Here is a 17,619-nt window from a genome sequence, read left to right on the forward strand (position 1 = left end):
AGCATCCTTGATTGGTCTTCTTTACTTCCCCCTTTCCTACACCTCGCTCGCGTAATGGGATATCTCCATCTTACCTTGGGATTGCCTCCCCCCGTACATCCCCATTACTTCTGACTATTCCCTTCCCACTTAACAGATCCTCTCCTACACTCTCTTTTTTTTTAAACTTGGTCTTCGTCCAGGAAGCTCGGGCGACCCTGGTGGAGACCAGCCAGAGAAAAAATGGGCAGCATGGCTTACCTCCTAGTGGTGGGTACGGGAATCGTGGGGTCTTGCCGCTAAAAGCCTAACCATAATAACAGAACCCAACAGAATACTACTCACATTTCTACTCAATACTTTCGTCTGGCTTTTGCAGAGTAATGTACTGGGTGGTTATAAAATAAGTTTCCCTATTCAGGAGATCCTAATGTCAAAACGGTTACAATTAGCGCTGTGAAAATCGGTGGGTATGTCATTTAGAGTGTGGGGAAGCGATTTGTAGAAGAAAAAATTAATTCAAATTTCAGCTACCAGGGGGAAAACGGCGCTGCACATATGTAAAAGTTGTCATTTAGTTCAAGACGTTGCTTATGCAAACGACATCCTATTAGATAAAAGCAGAAAGGCAAAGCCACCATCAATAACGATTATGGCTCTTACAAAAAAGGAACGTGCTCTTTTAATAAAACTGTTCTACCAGAATAATAGTGACGCTAATGCAGCACTACGTGAATGTCGGAAACTTAAAGGCTTGCGTAAAGGACGTTTGGCCTTGTCAGTGAGGCTTCGAAAACTAATAAAGAAATTTGAAGCGACCTGGGAGTTATGTGTAATTCCAGGCAGGGGACGACCACGTATTGGAACGGAGGTAGTGGATGAAATGGCGGTTGCAAAGGTCACAATGAGAAACGCTACCAGTCAGTAGTGCCTGCCAGAGGTGTGTCAAGACTTGAACCTTCATTGGTCTATTGCACGTAAAGAGCCTGCGTGGGTGGCACGGTGGTATCGCCACCGTCCTCCCCACACCGGGTGGAAAAGGCCCGGGTTCGAATCCCGTCGAAGACGCGAGGAACTTCAATGTGCTTTTTTCACTCCGTGGCTGAGTTAGTCGGTCTCAGGCGTGGATAAGTAAGGTTTTTCCCCAGGAACATGGGGTTTTTCGTCCAGCAAACAGACAAATCGACCATAGAACACACGCAATTAACAGATATAAGACACAGCACGGCAGATGACTTTTAATTATTAGTCTAAATATAATAGTTGTACGTAAAGAGCTTCGAATAATTTTATGCTCTTCTCCGTACCAAGGTTCACGTAGTGCAATAACTAGTCTTGTGATAAGCAACAACGAATCGACTTTGTTCTACGATTTCTGGCTCGTATGGAATTTGGCGATACTTGGGCTCAAATGATCTTGTGGTGTGATGAGTCACGTTTCACTCTTCATGGGGTTGTAAATGCACAAACCTGCCGAATATGGAGAACTTCTCCCCCATTTGCTGTGCATGAAAGACCACTACAAAGTTCATACGTTGCAGTATGGTGTAGATTCACAGCAGAGTTTATAATCGAACCATTTTCTTTGAAGAGTCTACACCTCATCCCCCTACACAGTAAGTAGTGCACGGTACTACACACTTTTAAGAGATCACATTATCCCCGCTCTGCAAGAAAGGCAATGCTTGGAGACCGTAGTGTTCATGTTGTTCAAGATGTTGCCCCTCTCCACGTTGGTCGACAAGTGAAGGAACTGCTCCGTTCAACATTCGGAAGTGATTGCATCATTTCTAGAGACTTTCCGCAGTTCTGGCCAGCCCGATCAGAGATCTCAATCCCCGTGATTACTGGCTATGGGGATATCTGAAAGACAGAGTTTACCGTGGCGGCATACAGACGCTTGTCGATTTGAAAGCAAGCATGAAACAGCATGTAGCCAACATTCTCAATGAAACTGTGTCTCGTACGCAGTCCTCTGTTTTCAGAATGTCATCTCAAGTGAAGGAAAGCACATAGAACAATATCTGTTGATTTCTAAGTTCTGATATTAAAATCTAATCCTAAGTTAAGTATCCATCTCATGTTTACAGTGCCAATTTCTCCCCTGGTGAAGTAAATTTGAACTCATTTTTTTCTTCTTCTACAAATCTCTTCCCAATACCCTAAATGACATACCCACCGATTTTCACAGCGCTATCTCTAACCCTTATGACACTAGGGTCTCCTGAATAAGGAAAAAACTTTTATTTTATTACCACTCGGGATACTTCACAAGAGTACTTATGGCGCAATTGTGGGAAAAACTGGTGATACCCCTTCCCCAAACACTATGTACACTATGTGAACCTACTTACGTCTTACCTTGCCTAAAAATATAAATCTGTTTAAAATTTTATCCAAAGTTTCAAGAGTGTCTGTCTAATATATTTTTTACAGGTCATTGTAATCGTGAATTGCCCTAATTTTTTTCAGAAATGAAGCGAATAAACTTTGAACAGCGTACAGATGTTTGCAAAAGAAAATTTTAAACCCCAATGGTGATCCACAGATTCCACGGTTCTGTCATATTCCGCGGTAGAGTAATGGACAGACAGTCTCGTGAAGATGCAGTTGATTTGGAATGAAATTAATTAAAATTAACTGTTTTGTTGTGTCAATGCGGTGTGGCAGACCAAAATCATTCATCAATGTACTACAAACTTTTAATTGATCTGATGTGATCAATCAAATCTATGATGCAGTGACGAATGATCGACGAATCGCATTCCGAAAAAAATGGGAGACTACAAAGACAGCGCAGTCCATATTGATAGAATAATTAGATATGAAAACGTTTGCTGAAAGATAGACCACGAACGTTAACATCTAATTAGAAAACGACGAGAACAAATTTTTCAGAGAAACTTTTTATTTATTTTTATTTATTTGTCTAATTAGAAACGGATAAGAAAAAAACTTTCAGAGAAACTTTTCATAAAGTTCAAGAGGGATGGTGACTATTTTTGAGATCACTTTTTTACTATCGATGAGATTTGTGTTCATCACTTCGTTTCTAAGATAAAACATTGAAACTCCTCCAAAGAAGTCTCGCGTTCCACCATGTTCTAGGCTTCTAAATTTAGGGATGCTGAGGGAAATTTAATGATTGAGTGTTCGGAGGCAGTTAATATGCATTTCCAATCCAAAATTTGCTGAATGTGGGAATTGAAGACAGCACGAGGTCTAGGTAAATTTTTGCATCACCTTGCGTGTACGTTGTTCCATCAGAACGCACACTCTTCACAAATCTCGTGTTGTAATAGTACAATGCTCCACAAAATTGGCAGAACAAACGTGGTGTGACTCTTGCAGCTTGAGACGAAGTGGGGCAGAATTTGGTATGGTGGGGTACCATAGAATATGAATGAGAGGAAGAGGAGACTGAGAAACGCTGGACAGGTACATGGGGCATTTATAGAGGTTGTATAAGAATTACCAAAAAAGATCACGTTACGGAAGTCGATGCAAGGTGCTCGAAAAAATGATCAAATGATATCAGTACGGCTTATTATCATCTCCATTAGCGAAACAGGCCTGACAGCGGTGAACCATGCTCGATATAAGGGTGTCTAGAAGATTCTGTGGCAAAAAATCCCATTCTTCCACAAGCGCAACCTTAGCTCTCCAAGTAACCAAGGAGTTGGCTGTCGGCGTGCAACGCAACGCTCAAGGTCGTCCCACGCATGTTCAATGGGATTTTTGTCTGATGATTGTGCTCTCCACTCCAAGACAGTCGTTGGATATATGTTCGTCTTCAATTTGAAAATGGGAGGAATATCTTCGATTTGAAGATGTTCCCCCACCACATGAGCTCTACGTGCAGTGGCGTTGTCGTACATGAAAAGAAAATCTGGACGAACCTCACCCCTAGAAAGTTCCACATAGGATTCGAGGATCTGTTCTTGGTACCTCTGAGCATTTACAGTACCCCTATCAAAAATATGGCTCTTAATGTTTTTGATAGGAGTGCGGTTGTTGATCATTATTGCGCCCCACATGACAACACAAGTTCCACCGTAAGTGTTCCTTTCTTTGATTTTGGAGCTATGCACAGCAGTCCTGGTTGTCTCCAGATGAAATAATCTCTAGAATCTGTTTGTAGACTAAAACAGGACTCATCAGAGTATAGAACTACTGTATGCCCGATTTGTCAGGGCTCCATGTCACATGTTCATGGCATAGGTTTCGACAACCTCTGCGGTGGTTTGGGATTAATAGAATACAAACCACTGGCTTTTTTGCGTAGAGTCCACTTGAATTGAGGGCTCTTAACACATTCCGGTTGGAAATGTTTTCATACCTGTGGACACAGCAATTTCAAGAGACAGTTGATGGCAGACATGGTAGGATTCCATCTGGCTGTTAGAGCCAGAGAGCGGTGCTGATTTACGTATTCTTCGGGCGACCTTGACCTGCTCCTCTTGTAATGGCCCCTCTCTTCTGAATCTGCGTCCATAGTGATGCCGAGACGACACCGCGTGACACATTAAGACAACGTGCCACCTACACTTGCGACAGCTCGTCTTCAAGTCGCCCCAATAGCCTGCCATCTCAAAGACTCATCTAAACGACGATGATTTGCCATTCTGAGTACTGGAGATGCGGCTAACCTACTAAGCAAGCCAAGAAACGGGAATGGAGTGATATGTCGCAATTCGTGTTTTTATAGGTATGAAATACTGAATTTGAATATTGTGCGGCTCTATAAGGTGTTAGATCGATTTATATTGGATACTTGGAATTTGCATGCCAGAATGCCTATTATATCAAATATTCCTCTTCTACAACACTGTTAACAATAAAATATTCATGAAAAACATGAATATTTTAATTTTGTCGAACAATGTAGTAGTAGTAGTTAGTAGTGGCAAATTATGCAAGAAAGCAAGCTTATATCGCATCAGCCAAAAAAAAAAAAAAAAAAAACACTCCATAATTCACCCATCTATACCATCCAAGAATTTTAGTTCTTCCTGGAAATTATTCAAACCATCCACTTCCATAAGCAATGAACTTATTTTTGGCCGAAGTGGTTCAACTTAAATTTATGCCCCCTAATGTGTGTAGTTTCCACGAGAGGACGAATATCATTCACATTCAGGTTACCCAATCGATTCATTGCCTTAAACACCTCAATCAGATAACCCCGCAAGTGCCTAGTCTCTAGACGCTGCAATTTGCAGAAGTGAAGCCATTCTAGGTAAGAGCACCCTTTTGTTCCTTGCACCAATCTGGTTGCCCTTCTCTGCACCAATTCCAGCAGTTCAACATCCTTCCTCAAGTAAGGCCTCCAGACCTGTATATATTACTGTAGATTTGGCCTAACCATCGCCCTATACAAAAATATAATCACCTCCTTATCCCTACTTGCAAAGTTTTTGTATATCATTGAGAAAACCCCATTAGCTGCCTGGACAGCACGTCTACACTGTTCAGAGAACTTCATATATGACTGCACAATTACTCCCAGCGTTTTTTTCATTTTCCACTACTCTGAGTATAATAGCTCACAGTCGGTATGTTACTCTGGTTTACTGTTACCTATATTCAGCACTTTGACCATGACAATGTTAAATTTCAATTGCCATTCCTCAGCTCATCTGCCGAACGTTTCTACATCCTGTTGCAGTAGCATTTGATATATCATCTGCAAATTGGACATTAAGCCCGATATACCTTCATCAAAATCATTAATAAATATAGCAAACAACAATGGGCCTAGTATTGAACCCTGGGAGATATCACTGAGAACATTAGTCCACGAAGAGTAGGTCCCATTGATTACTACTCTCTTGTATTCTTCCACTTAACCGTCCCTTTATCCATAGCAGTAGCTTGCCCTGAATGTCACATTGCGCCAGCTTGTAGTCTTTTATTCGCAACAGTATAAAAGCCATCCTTGTTTCTAAGTATATGGCATCACAATTATTTTTTTCCATCCAGTTCCTTGGTTACTGCATCATAGTAATGTATCAGATTGATTAGACAAGACCGACGCTTCACAAATCTATGCTATGACTGCAGTATAATTGCATTCCTGCGCAGATGCATTACTTCTTTAACTAGTGACTGGATTATTTTCCCTGGAATACACGTTATGCTAAGAAGTCCGTAATTACCCTATGTCACCTTTTTGATTTCACTTTATGAGTTGGGATGCATTCGTACATCTCCAGTCCATAGGTACTTCCCCTGAATCTAAGGATGCTCTCATAATTATGTCTAAGGGTTGCTCATCGTCTTTGCTCTCTCTCTTAATACTGTATGATTAGATAGATCCCATTCACCCCAGGTGCCTTTATTATGTTTATCTTCAACAATCTCTCTTCCACTTTCTTTTCAGTTATCAAAAAGCCATTTAACTCCCCATTGGAGTTTCATAAACTTCTGCCATCCCCTCCCCTAAAGAATTCCTCATGTGTGAATGTAGATGCAAAATATCTATTCAGTTTGTCATCAATAGTTAATCCATTGACATCAAATGACCCAGTGTGATTCAACCCTTCCTTCTACTGTTAATATAAGCATAAGAAGTCTTTACTGCTTACTGTTTTTGTCAATGGCTGCCACTATGAAGTTTAATTTAAAATCGTTCAAATCTTTCGTTATCCGCTGTATTCATCAGACATACTCCCAATGAGGTTTGTTTCTTCGATAAAGATCAACTGTGTAGTCAAATATTTGAGAGCGGCAGTGATGTTGGGCATGCTGTAAAGGAATTTTTTTTTTTTTTTTTTTTTTCAGGGCGCTAGCTCAGCGTAAATTGAAAATCAACCCTAACCAACTGCAGTGCCTGTTACTGGAATTGAACGTGCGAATGTGTTTGCCAATTTTATGAATGATTATAAATATGTAAATTATTAGCTTTTGAAGATTTTGAAACACTGAACACATTCGGCCAATTATCTTCTTGTTGTGTGGTAGAGGTGTACTTGCTTGTTACAAATGATTTTAACAGTGATCTGTGCAAGAAAAATTAAAATCAATCGTTCTAAGACAGTCCTTTTGACACAGATATTCAGTAAAGTTAATTGTAGCTGAATGAATCTGAGTAGGGATCATGGGAGGTGTACGGTTGTAGAAAAATATCTTTTTCTGAAAAGAGAGAGGATTTCGGTTGCATTTTCCTTGTCCACTGCTCTCTATGCTTTTCGTATTACTCTTTTGTCATCGCCATTTGTGTCCAAAAAAGAGCCAACGGGCGTAATGATTAAAAGATTGGTTAGTTTACATTGTGTTTTTACTAACAATTTTGTCTTTTATTAACACATTGTGTCTTTTTGGGAGCTCAGACTAGTTGTTCGCACCTTGAAACACACTGGAGAGAGAAGCAACCTGCATTAGGAAACTCCATATTCTAGAAACTAGAAGTCATAGTACGGGAAACTACTGTTTATACCGGCTATATAGCGGTAATCATTGTGGATGGCACTGTGGACGCGTTTATTTTTGCTCAGTCCTTGGGAAAGTTTTGGAAAATCAACTACTCCGACTGCTTTGTAATCTAGTTGTGGTTCATGTGTGCGTGTGTTGTCGGCCGATTCGCATGTTGTATGAGCTTAAAAACCTAGAATTATTCACTGCGAAAAGCTTTACTCCCTCCCATGAAATCGGCTTTTATTTTGTTTTGTTTGTGAATCCAACGGGAATCGTCAGTGTATCCTGTGCCCTCTCTGCAGGTTTTCGGATTTTTCTAGGATAAAAATCTTACACTCCTCTCAAGCGATGAATAATTTGTCCAACGCCTATAAAAATTCTTTGTCTCGACGGGGTTCGACTTCTTTACAGAGCGTTGAAGGACAGTGATCGTTCACCTGTCCGCGAGGATACTGTAAAATCGGCAAACTATATCTCCGACTGAAGAGGCCTTTAAAAATTCCTCCAATCTCGGATGGATTAATCCAGATATCTCCAAACGAGCAACAGACAGAAATATCATTGCACAGACAACGAAGGATATATATACTGTGCTTCGACGGTAAAGGACTATGTTGATGCTAGTTTGAGCTCTTGTTTCGGTCTTTTGTACTCTTAATCTCCCACACACCATATTCACAAGTTCCTGCTTGCTCACATACCGCAAAATATTGTGGCAGACACTCATATGATTGATGTGTTTTCTCATAATATCATCCGATTTGGCTCCAGCGATAGACAAATCTGAGACATGATATTCGTACACATCCGCTCCATCTCCTACTGTTATCTAGTTATTATTATTCTAGTAGTAGTGCAAGAAAGCAACTTATAAAGCAACAACCAAAAAAATAATAAAAATAATAATAAATAAAATAAACTTCCCACATCACTTGTCTGTCCCCTCCAATAACGTATCTAGCTCTTTTTTTTATTCAAACTGCCGACTTCCACAACAATAGTAAGTTTGTTCCAACAATCAACCACTTGCTGGCTGAAGACAAACCTCTGCAATCATCCTTGCTCAATTGAATTTATGCCCAGTAATGTGTTTGTAGTGTGAACAAGAAGAAGAATGCCATCAGCATTGAGCTTGCCACTCTATTCAAGGCCATACATACCTCAATCACATGTCCCAGCAGGTGCTTAGTCTCCAGACGCTGCAATTTGTAGAATCGAAGCCTTTCTTGGTAAGAGAATCTCTTTGTTACCTTCACCAATCTCATTGCCTTTCTCTTTACCCGTACTAACAGCTCTACATCCTTCCTAAAATGAGGTCTCGAGACCCGTGTGCAATACTCAAGGTGTGGCCTGACCATTGCTTATACAAAAGGATAATCACCTCCTCATCCCTGTAGCAAAATTCCTGTATATCATTGGCAAAACCCCGTGAGCTATCTTGGCAACCTGTCTTTTTCATTGCTCAGCGAACTTCATTTCTGATTGCACGATTACCCCAAGGTCTTTTCCATTTTCCACTACCCTGAGTGTAATGCCACATAGTTGGTACGGCACTCTGGGGTTACTGCTACCCATATGCAGTACTTTGCATTTGTCAATGTTGTCACCTCTCAGGCCATCTGTTCAACTTTTCCAGATCCTGTTGTAGTAGCGTACTGTCATTAACTACCTTGCTAACCTTTGTATCATCCGAAAACTGGATATTATGCCTTCTGTATAGAAAGCAACGATGGGCGCAGCACTTTCGTGGTTCCCATACAGAACCGTCTTGTGAGTCATCTGTATGATCATGGTGGACCAGTATATTCCCATACAGGTGCGATATGGTGCTGTGTGAGAATCACGAGAAATGTTAACCCTGAGGACTCCACTAATAAAATTAGTCCACTCTGTCTTCTCCCCCTCAACCATACTTGTACTATTTGTACAAGTACGTACAAATAGTAACTGGCGATATTTTCGACCACATACAGTTTCTGTCTGTGCTTGAATTCATTCGGAATACCGATCCAATTGACAACAAACGATTCCTTGAACGCCTGATCCCTATTGCATCTTGTGCAAATAAATGCAAATATATATTGAAGATGATGATGCAAACCGTGCGTAACGCACGGTTTATATAAACTGGTGTTTCCTCATTAATGATAAACTGTATGGGGTTTCATGAAAACTCCAAACATGCTGATGAACATAGTTTTAGATAAATAGCTAATCCATCTTTCCTTCATATAAAAGAAAAGCACGTGAAGAAAGCCATAAAATTTTGTGGAAATAAAATAATGACGACGCATAAAATTTAAAGCTATGAACCCTTAGCAATCAAAATAGAAAAGAGTTCTTAATTTGATTGCGAAGACATTCATGTAACGAAAAGCTCGCTCGATAGACTAAAATTTTGGCTTTACTGCCCATCATCGAAAGAAGAACGCGTTTTAAAACGCGTCCTTAATGAATGCTTCTAAAATTGAGTTATTTAAACAGCAGCGAGGGGTATTTATTTTATAAAGCTCTTTCACACTGTTGAATCCGTCGTTTTGTAGAGTTTACCGATTAATTTTTTTTTAGCTTTCGGGAGTAACTCATTAAGTAATTCGTAATTTTTCCTAAATCTCATGCTCATTTAAAAAGTTATCTGCAATACCAACTATCGTTTATGGTTGTAATTATAAAAAAACAACAAAAAATATGGCGTATGTGGCAAAATTATTACAGATTGATTCTCGTCAGATTTTAAATTAAATCTTCGTACCATTATGGATCGTGGAATAAATTTTATATCCAGCTATTGAAACAAAGATTAAAAAATCAAAACAGATGTCGAATCTGCAGTTTTTTTAAAGCGAACCCAATGTTAATGAATCAAATCTTGACAAACTTTTAATTGTGTACATCATTTACGGTGTTTTACGAATACTGAAACCACCACTTCTTTTTCTGCGAACTGTGACACATCCAAAAAAAAAAAAAAAAAAAAAACAGAAGGCGACTGCCAATTTGTCGTCGTACGGACTGCTGTAGATGATCCCATCACACGACAAACTTTGTGAAATTATTCCTTTGTTGGTTTGGCGATAAAAATCTCCTCCGTGTGAGATAAGATGGGAACTTAATTTTCGGGTTATAATTCAGGTTGCAGAAAAATGACGACGCAATCCCGAGTAGCTGCATAAGACATCTCTAAGTAACTATAGGAATACTTAATTAAAGTATAAGAAGCGCAGGAGCACCAGGCGTGCATAATTACTTAAAGCTATTCTAATTTTACAATAATGGGAAACTTTAATTAAACTCCATTACTACCTGCGTGGAGATTTTCTGAAACAGCTTTGCTTGCCTCTCAAGTTATTTGCATTCTAGTAGCGAGCTCAAGTAAAGAGATTATTTTCTGAGCAAAAATTTTTCGAAAGTCTAACTGTAGTGGTGGAGCTGGTAGCGCCATCTACATCTAATTGACGCAACTAAAGAGCTGAAGAATCGTTCGCGAGACCTTCGTTCATCTAATATATATATTTTTTAAAACAGCCTTTATTGTAGAATACATCGCAATATTTGACGATATATTATGATGTTTATTGTCTTATACTATTTTAAATATTTAGATTGTTTAAATTGACGATACAAGTTTAAAAAAATGAAGTTAATAAATTTAAAAGTAGATATTAAATTTCTAAACTTCAAAATAAGGAAATATGTAGGATTCTGGATTCATAGCATTGTATTTGGTCATATTTTGACCATTTAATGGATTATAAAACAGCTAATGGGTTTCAGATAAAAATATGCGAAAGACGGTGCAGATTTCCCTCGTATTTTTTGTTTTTTTTTTCTCTGTAATTTTTAGTGCTGAACCAGTAAAAACAGTGCTGAGTCACCAACGGTAATTTTTATTCTTCTAAGCTTATGTCTGCAATTTGTTTATGCGAGTGTAGTAATTTCACTTTATCTGAAATTTTTAAGAATATTTTAAGAAAGTTGACTTTAATATTATTGTATAAGATCGCTTTAAAAAGGGAAACGTATAATGAACCCATTCAAGCTATATGAAGTATAATAATATATGGATAATAATGTGAAGCCACTCTTTGAGTAATCAAGATGAAATAAAAAATAAAGCTTTTCTTGTTTTACCTGTTGCTTTTTATATGCAGTTTAGTGTATAATGCTGGATTTTTATCACGCATTTACACAGGGCCAGTCCCATTTACGACCCTCCATGTTACAGGCAAGATCATCTGATTTGTCACTTTGTCTGTCGAACACGAAGTATTAGATGAAATTGCTGTAAATAAAATAATAGGAAAGTTTGCTTCTGTGAAAAACAGAAATGGTAATTTTATTGTACTCTTTTTTTTTTTTTTTTTTTTTTTTTATAATCGTTAGTAACACATATATTGTAATATTTATATAATGTTATATTTCAAGAAATGTGAGAAGCAATTTAAGCAGTGAAAATTAAAATTTAATGTTCTTTCCTCCTTTCACACAAACGTGAAATAAGTTTACAAATTTTTTGTTGGAGAAATGAGGACGGAGAATTTTTTGGACACGGTTGCCAAATATCACCGAACCGTTTCTGTATTTACACACACACACACACACACACACACACACATACATCAGACCTTAAATTTCGTCGTATCTGTTGCGTTATTGTTTACCGAGATTCGGGATTGGTCTCGTTCGACAAAAATCAACTTACAATAAGATATGATGAAAGCGAAAAAAACAAAATACATATCCGAATGGTCAACTTATATGAGTTATTGAAAAAAAATATAAAAATAATTCAGTGGAATGAGCGTAAGAAACATATAAAAAATGCTTGCATCGAATTGCACATGTCCGATGAGTCGCCATTTGGGTACTCCCGTTCTGCATCTTGTTCAAATTATGCTACCCAACATGATTTTTACCTCCAGCAAATCAATGGTTGTATGTATAGAATTTAAAATCAATCATAAAAATTTCCTATCACGTCTCAGTTTTAAGATATAGATAGATAACTGGATTCTGTACAAAGATATCATTACTGTTTAAAATACAATTTTTAAACCTATTAACTTTTGGTTGGTTTTGTTTATTGGGCTAAAAGTTAAGCAAGTACATCATTACTGTTCTTGCAATATAGTATATTTTGATTTTGATGCACTTTTCCAGACAAGTCAGCATTTTTATTAATTTTAGTACACCGTTCAACTGTTCGATATATAGTGTATGATAAACTACGCTACAAGAATTCACCTTCTGATCAAATTTTCCAATTGCTTTTACTGTTTTTAGGTTAATGCATTGTTAAAATGGAGAAGACAAAGCACAGAACTTGCGACAATCACCCAGACAACTTCTGCTGTGTGGGTTGACGCTTAACCCCAAAAACTCAGAGGAAGAAAATATACAATGTCACAGAAGTTGCATATTCATTGTACTTCGGCTGCAAGATCGGTGACCAAGAAAAAAATTAGGCTCCACATACCTGTTGTATTACTTGTACTTAAGGTTGTGGTTATATGGCAAACTCGGAGCATTACCTTTTGCCATCCCTATGGTGTGGCGCGAGCCCAAGAATCATTTCGACGACTGCTATTTCTGCATGACAAAAATAAAAGGTATTTCCAAAAAGAGCAAGCACTGCATCAAATATCCAAATATCCCATCAGCAATTAGGCCAGTGCCACACGGTAAAGAACTGCCAGTACTGTGCCGCCAAAATCTTGGGGTTTTGGAAGTAGTGATGAAGGTACAGAAGAAATCGTTTTACCAAATGTCGCGGACCCATGTACTTCACATGATTTGGACTACGAGCCAGAAAAAGAAAAGGCCCAACACTACATTGAACAAGAAAAATTAAGCGACTTTATCAGAGACTTGGGCTTACCCAAAGAGAAGGCTGAATTACTCGGATCCAGACTACAACAGTGGAACTTACTCGCCAAAGGTACAAACATTACAATATACCGTAAGCGAACTGAAGAGTTTTCAAGATATTTTGTAATGGAAAACAACATGTGTGTTTGCAAAGACGTCGTTGGTCTTATGCACGAACTGAATATTGATCACAATACCTCTGAATGGCGTTTGTTAATTGATGCGTCAAAGCTAAGTTTGAAAGCAGTATTGCTTCATAATGGAAATACTTTACCATCAATTCCTTTTTGTTCATGCTGTTCGCCCGAAAGAAACTTACGATAGTATGTCCCAGATTCTTGCTGCTATACGTTACAATGACTATGGTTGGAATATTCGTGGTGATCTCAAAGTGATTGGACTGCTTGTTGGGTTGCAAGGTGGATTCACTAAATACTGTTGTTTCCTGTGCTTGTGGGATAGTCGTGCAACAGCCAAACACTACGTCGTATAACACTGGGACGAGAGAGAGAGAGAGAGATGAATATATTCCCGGCAAAAGCAATGTAAAGTACAGTATGTTCCTTTGATTGGTCCACAAAAGGTTTTTCTTTCCCCTTTACACATCAAGCTTGGACTGATTAAAAATTTCACTAAGGCACTGGATAAAGAAAGCAGAGGATTCGCATATTTATTGAAAATGTTTCCAAATTTGTCTCATGCAAAGCTGAAGGAAGGAATTTTCTCGGGTCCTCAAATAAGAAAACTCCTAAAAGATGAAGAAAATCAAAGAAACCTGAATGATGTTGAACTGGCTGCATGGAGATCTTTCAAAGCTGTGGTACACGAATTCCTCGGAAAGAGAAAAGAAGAAAACTATGAGCAATTGGTGACAAACTTGCTGAAATGTTACAAGAACGTGGGGTGCCGAATGTCATTGAAAAATGCATTTCCTTAATTCCCATCTGGATTTCTTTCCTGAAAACTTAGCAGATGTCAGTGATGAACAAGGAGAGTGCTTCCACCAGGATGTATCTGCAATGGAAAAACGATACCAAGGTTGCTGGGACTCTGCCATGATGGGAATCTGGAGTGTAAAAGGGAAACATGTCTAAGTAACATATATGTGGGTAATAATTACAACCATGTATGCCGATATTGTATAAAAAAACAGGGTATTTAAAAAATGCGTATATCTTTTGATGTAGACGTGACAGAAGTCAAAGATCGATGTTTTCATAACCAGGACATTAATTTTGTTCAGAATAACCAACTTTCATTCCAGAGGTATGAAGAAAAAAAATAATTGTGAGGTAGTGTTCTCGGCAATTTCCTTATGTGGTCTTCGTGTAGTTCAATGGATAAAAATTTTAATTCTTCGTTTAATATGGTTCATTTAACTCAAAATATTTCCAATTTCGTCGGAGAGAGACCCCATTTTTCGCCAGTTATTCCTTGTTAGACATGTTGACCTGCGTATAAAAATAGAAGTTTGCGTGTGTGTTCACAGAGAACAAAAATTGTATTATCACGTGCAAAGATAAAACTGATTCGATTTAGCTCGTTTGTCGAGATACAAATTAATCTAAAAATATACATCTCATCCCCAAGGGATTTTACAAAACGTGAGTTGTTCGTCTAATTTTCAGTCTCTTAAGAAACAGATCACTATAATGAACAGTAAACACTGTTAAATGAAGATGGAAAGCGAAATTTAGGAAATTAAAATGGAGCCAGGAAAGTTCAATTCAGAATATTTTCGAAAATACGAAGGTCAGTTGGTTGTCTCGACCGTGATCTGCTGGATTTTAAATCTGAAGAGAAAGAAATACTTTGCAGGAAAGTTCTAATACAGCTACACACACACACACACACACACACACACACACACACACACACACACACACGGAATGAAAGTTAATTATTTTTAAATCATAAAGCTATTAAGATTATTATTAAGATTAAAGTTATTAAGTCATTGCCATCCCTTTTATCCGAAACTCAATATCCCTTGATTAGACCAGATTACGCGGTATAAAATTATATGGTCCATCAATGAACTTAATGAGGTCAATAAATACGTTTATTCATTTCATTACAAATGGACAGAACAAGGATAAATCCTAGATAAACAAATTCGGCTACCATCAAGGATCCATTAATAGTTCAGGCACACTGAAAAAAAAAATATATTTTTTAAGGCATATCAAAGTCATTTTCTTATAGTTTAGAAATTTCTGCTTATCAGGTATCGAAGAAATCAGTTTTAAACTGAGGGAAAACAAATGCAGAATGAATTCAATTGTGGTATTTACACTGGGAATTTTGAAGTTCACTTGCTGATGAAAATACACACTGTGATGTGAAGATTAACCATTTCCAAAATAAAACTCCATGGAGATCTTTGGTTTTCAGAGGCAGTGGGTTGTGATTTACACAAAGCATGCGCCATTCACATCTAAGAAAGTTAATTCTGTATTAGAAGCATGTTTATTTTCTTGGTCTAATTTGAATGGTGTTTTGAATGAGATATTTCTGGTTGAAGAACCAATATGCATCCTGCAGTTAAGCATTGGAAAAAGTAACTGTTTATAGAGAGTGAGGTGAGCTTGCAGATAATTGGACTATGTGTAAACGAGTTGTCTTATACGTGGACGCTCCTAAACGTTCAACTCCGCCGTGGTTCTCAATGATGATATACAGAACTCTGTAAAATGGCCAGAAATGAGTGTAATTGGCTAATAAGGTTATTGGGACAATCTCGATACATCCGAGACACAGTTGTACATGAAACACTAGTAGGCATGCAGTTTTCAAGATACTCATAGCAGGATATGTGGAGCCAACCACCACGTTCAAATTAACTAAAATGTTTTGTCCATTCTCACACTGAATTTTAAACTTACAGCAATCCTACGTAACTTTTCACCAACGGCCGCTTAGCCGAACGGTCAGGCGTACGTACAGGACGTAGACACGTTGGAGTGACCGCGGTTCAAGATAGCGTGACTGCTAAATACAGCGATGTTGTTTATATTCTCTTTATCTTGTGACTTTATGTAGTTGACTGTTACTGAAATTCATGAAAACGGTGTGTGCCTAATATATATATATATATATATATAGCTTGGAACGCTAAGTGTTTTCTCTACACTGTATTTATTAGGTACTTTCGCGCATATATATATATATATATATATATATATATATATATATATATATATATATATATATATATATGCGAGAAAGCACCTAATAAATCAGGAATACATATACAGGGTGTTTCAGTTAAACGTTTCAGAACTTCTAAGAGGGGTAGAGTACATCCTGACAACTCGAAATCATATAGCAATGTGGGGTCGGAAATGCTTTCCTGAAGCGGTGTTGTACACAGAAGCACCATAAAGAAAAGAGACCGTAAGTGAGAAATCGTTTTAATAATACATGAAAAGAAGCAAAAGGTACATGGATTAAAGTAAGTGTTCGAAGTTTCTTCCACGGGCTACAATGCACGCCTCACATCTCCGACGCATGGACATCCGAACATTCTGGAATACTCCAGGCGAATTTCGAATTTCTTCGGCAGCTACTGCGATTCTTGCAACCAGCTCCTCAGCATTGTCAACAGGGGTGTCATAAACTAGCGATTTCATATGACCGTGAAAATTCCTTCACAAGGGAAGGAATTTTCAACACGCATAACGACCATATCTGGGCGGTCGAGAACCCGCATGCAATACGACGTCGTGCAGCACAGATTCGATTTTCGGTCAATGTATGGGCCGGTATTATGGGAGATCACCTCATCGGACCTTACCTGTTACCGTGTCGTCTAACCGGACCTATCTACTTGACCTTTCTGCAGCAAGTATTGCCACAACTTTTGAGAGATGAACAGATTTCTGCATCGACGCAACAGACAATGTGGTTCCAACACGATGGAGCGTGTTGGAACCACATTGTCTGTTGCCAATGAGCCCCTGCCCATTATAGCGGAGATGTTCGTAACTACCTGGATGTCACATTTGGTCAATAGTGGATCGGACGTGGTGGTCCCGTGCGTTGGCCTGCTCGGTCACCCGACCTATCATGTCTTGATTTTTATTTCTGGGGTCATATGAAATCGCTAGTTTATGACACCCCTGTTGACAATGCTGAGGAGCTGGTTGCAAGAATCGCAGTAGCTGCCGAAGAAATTCGAAATTCGCCTGGAGTATTCCAGAATGTTCGGATGTCCATGCGTCGGAGATGTGAGGCGTGCATTGTAGCCCGTGGAAGAAACTTCGAACACTTACTTTAATCCATGTACCTTTTGCTTCTTTTCATGTATTATTAAAACGATTTCTCACTTACGGTCTCTTTTCTTTATGGTGCTTC

This window comes from Mastigoproctus giganteus, chromosome 9, assembly GCF_048544385.1.
Source record: "Mastigoproctus giganteus isolate SK-2022 chromosome 9, ASM4854438v1, whole genome shotgun sequence".
NCBI classification, from domain to species: Eukaryota; Metazoa; Arthropoda; class Arachnida; order Uropygi; family Thelyphonidae; genus Mastigoproctus; species Mastigoproctus giganteus.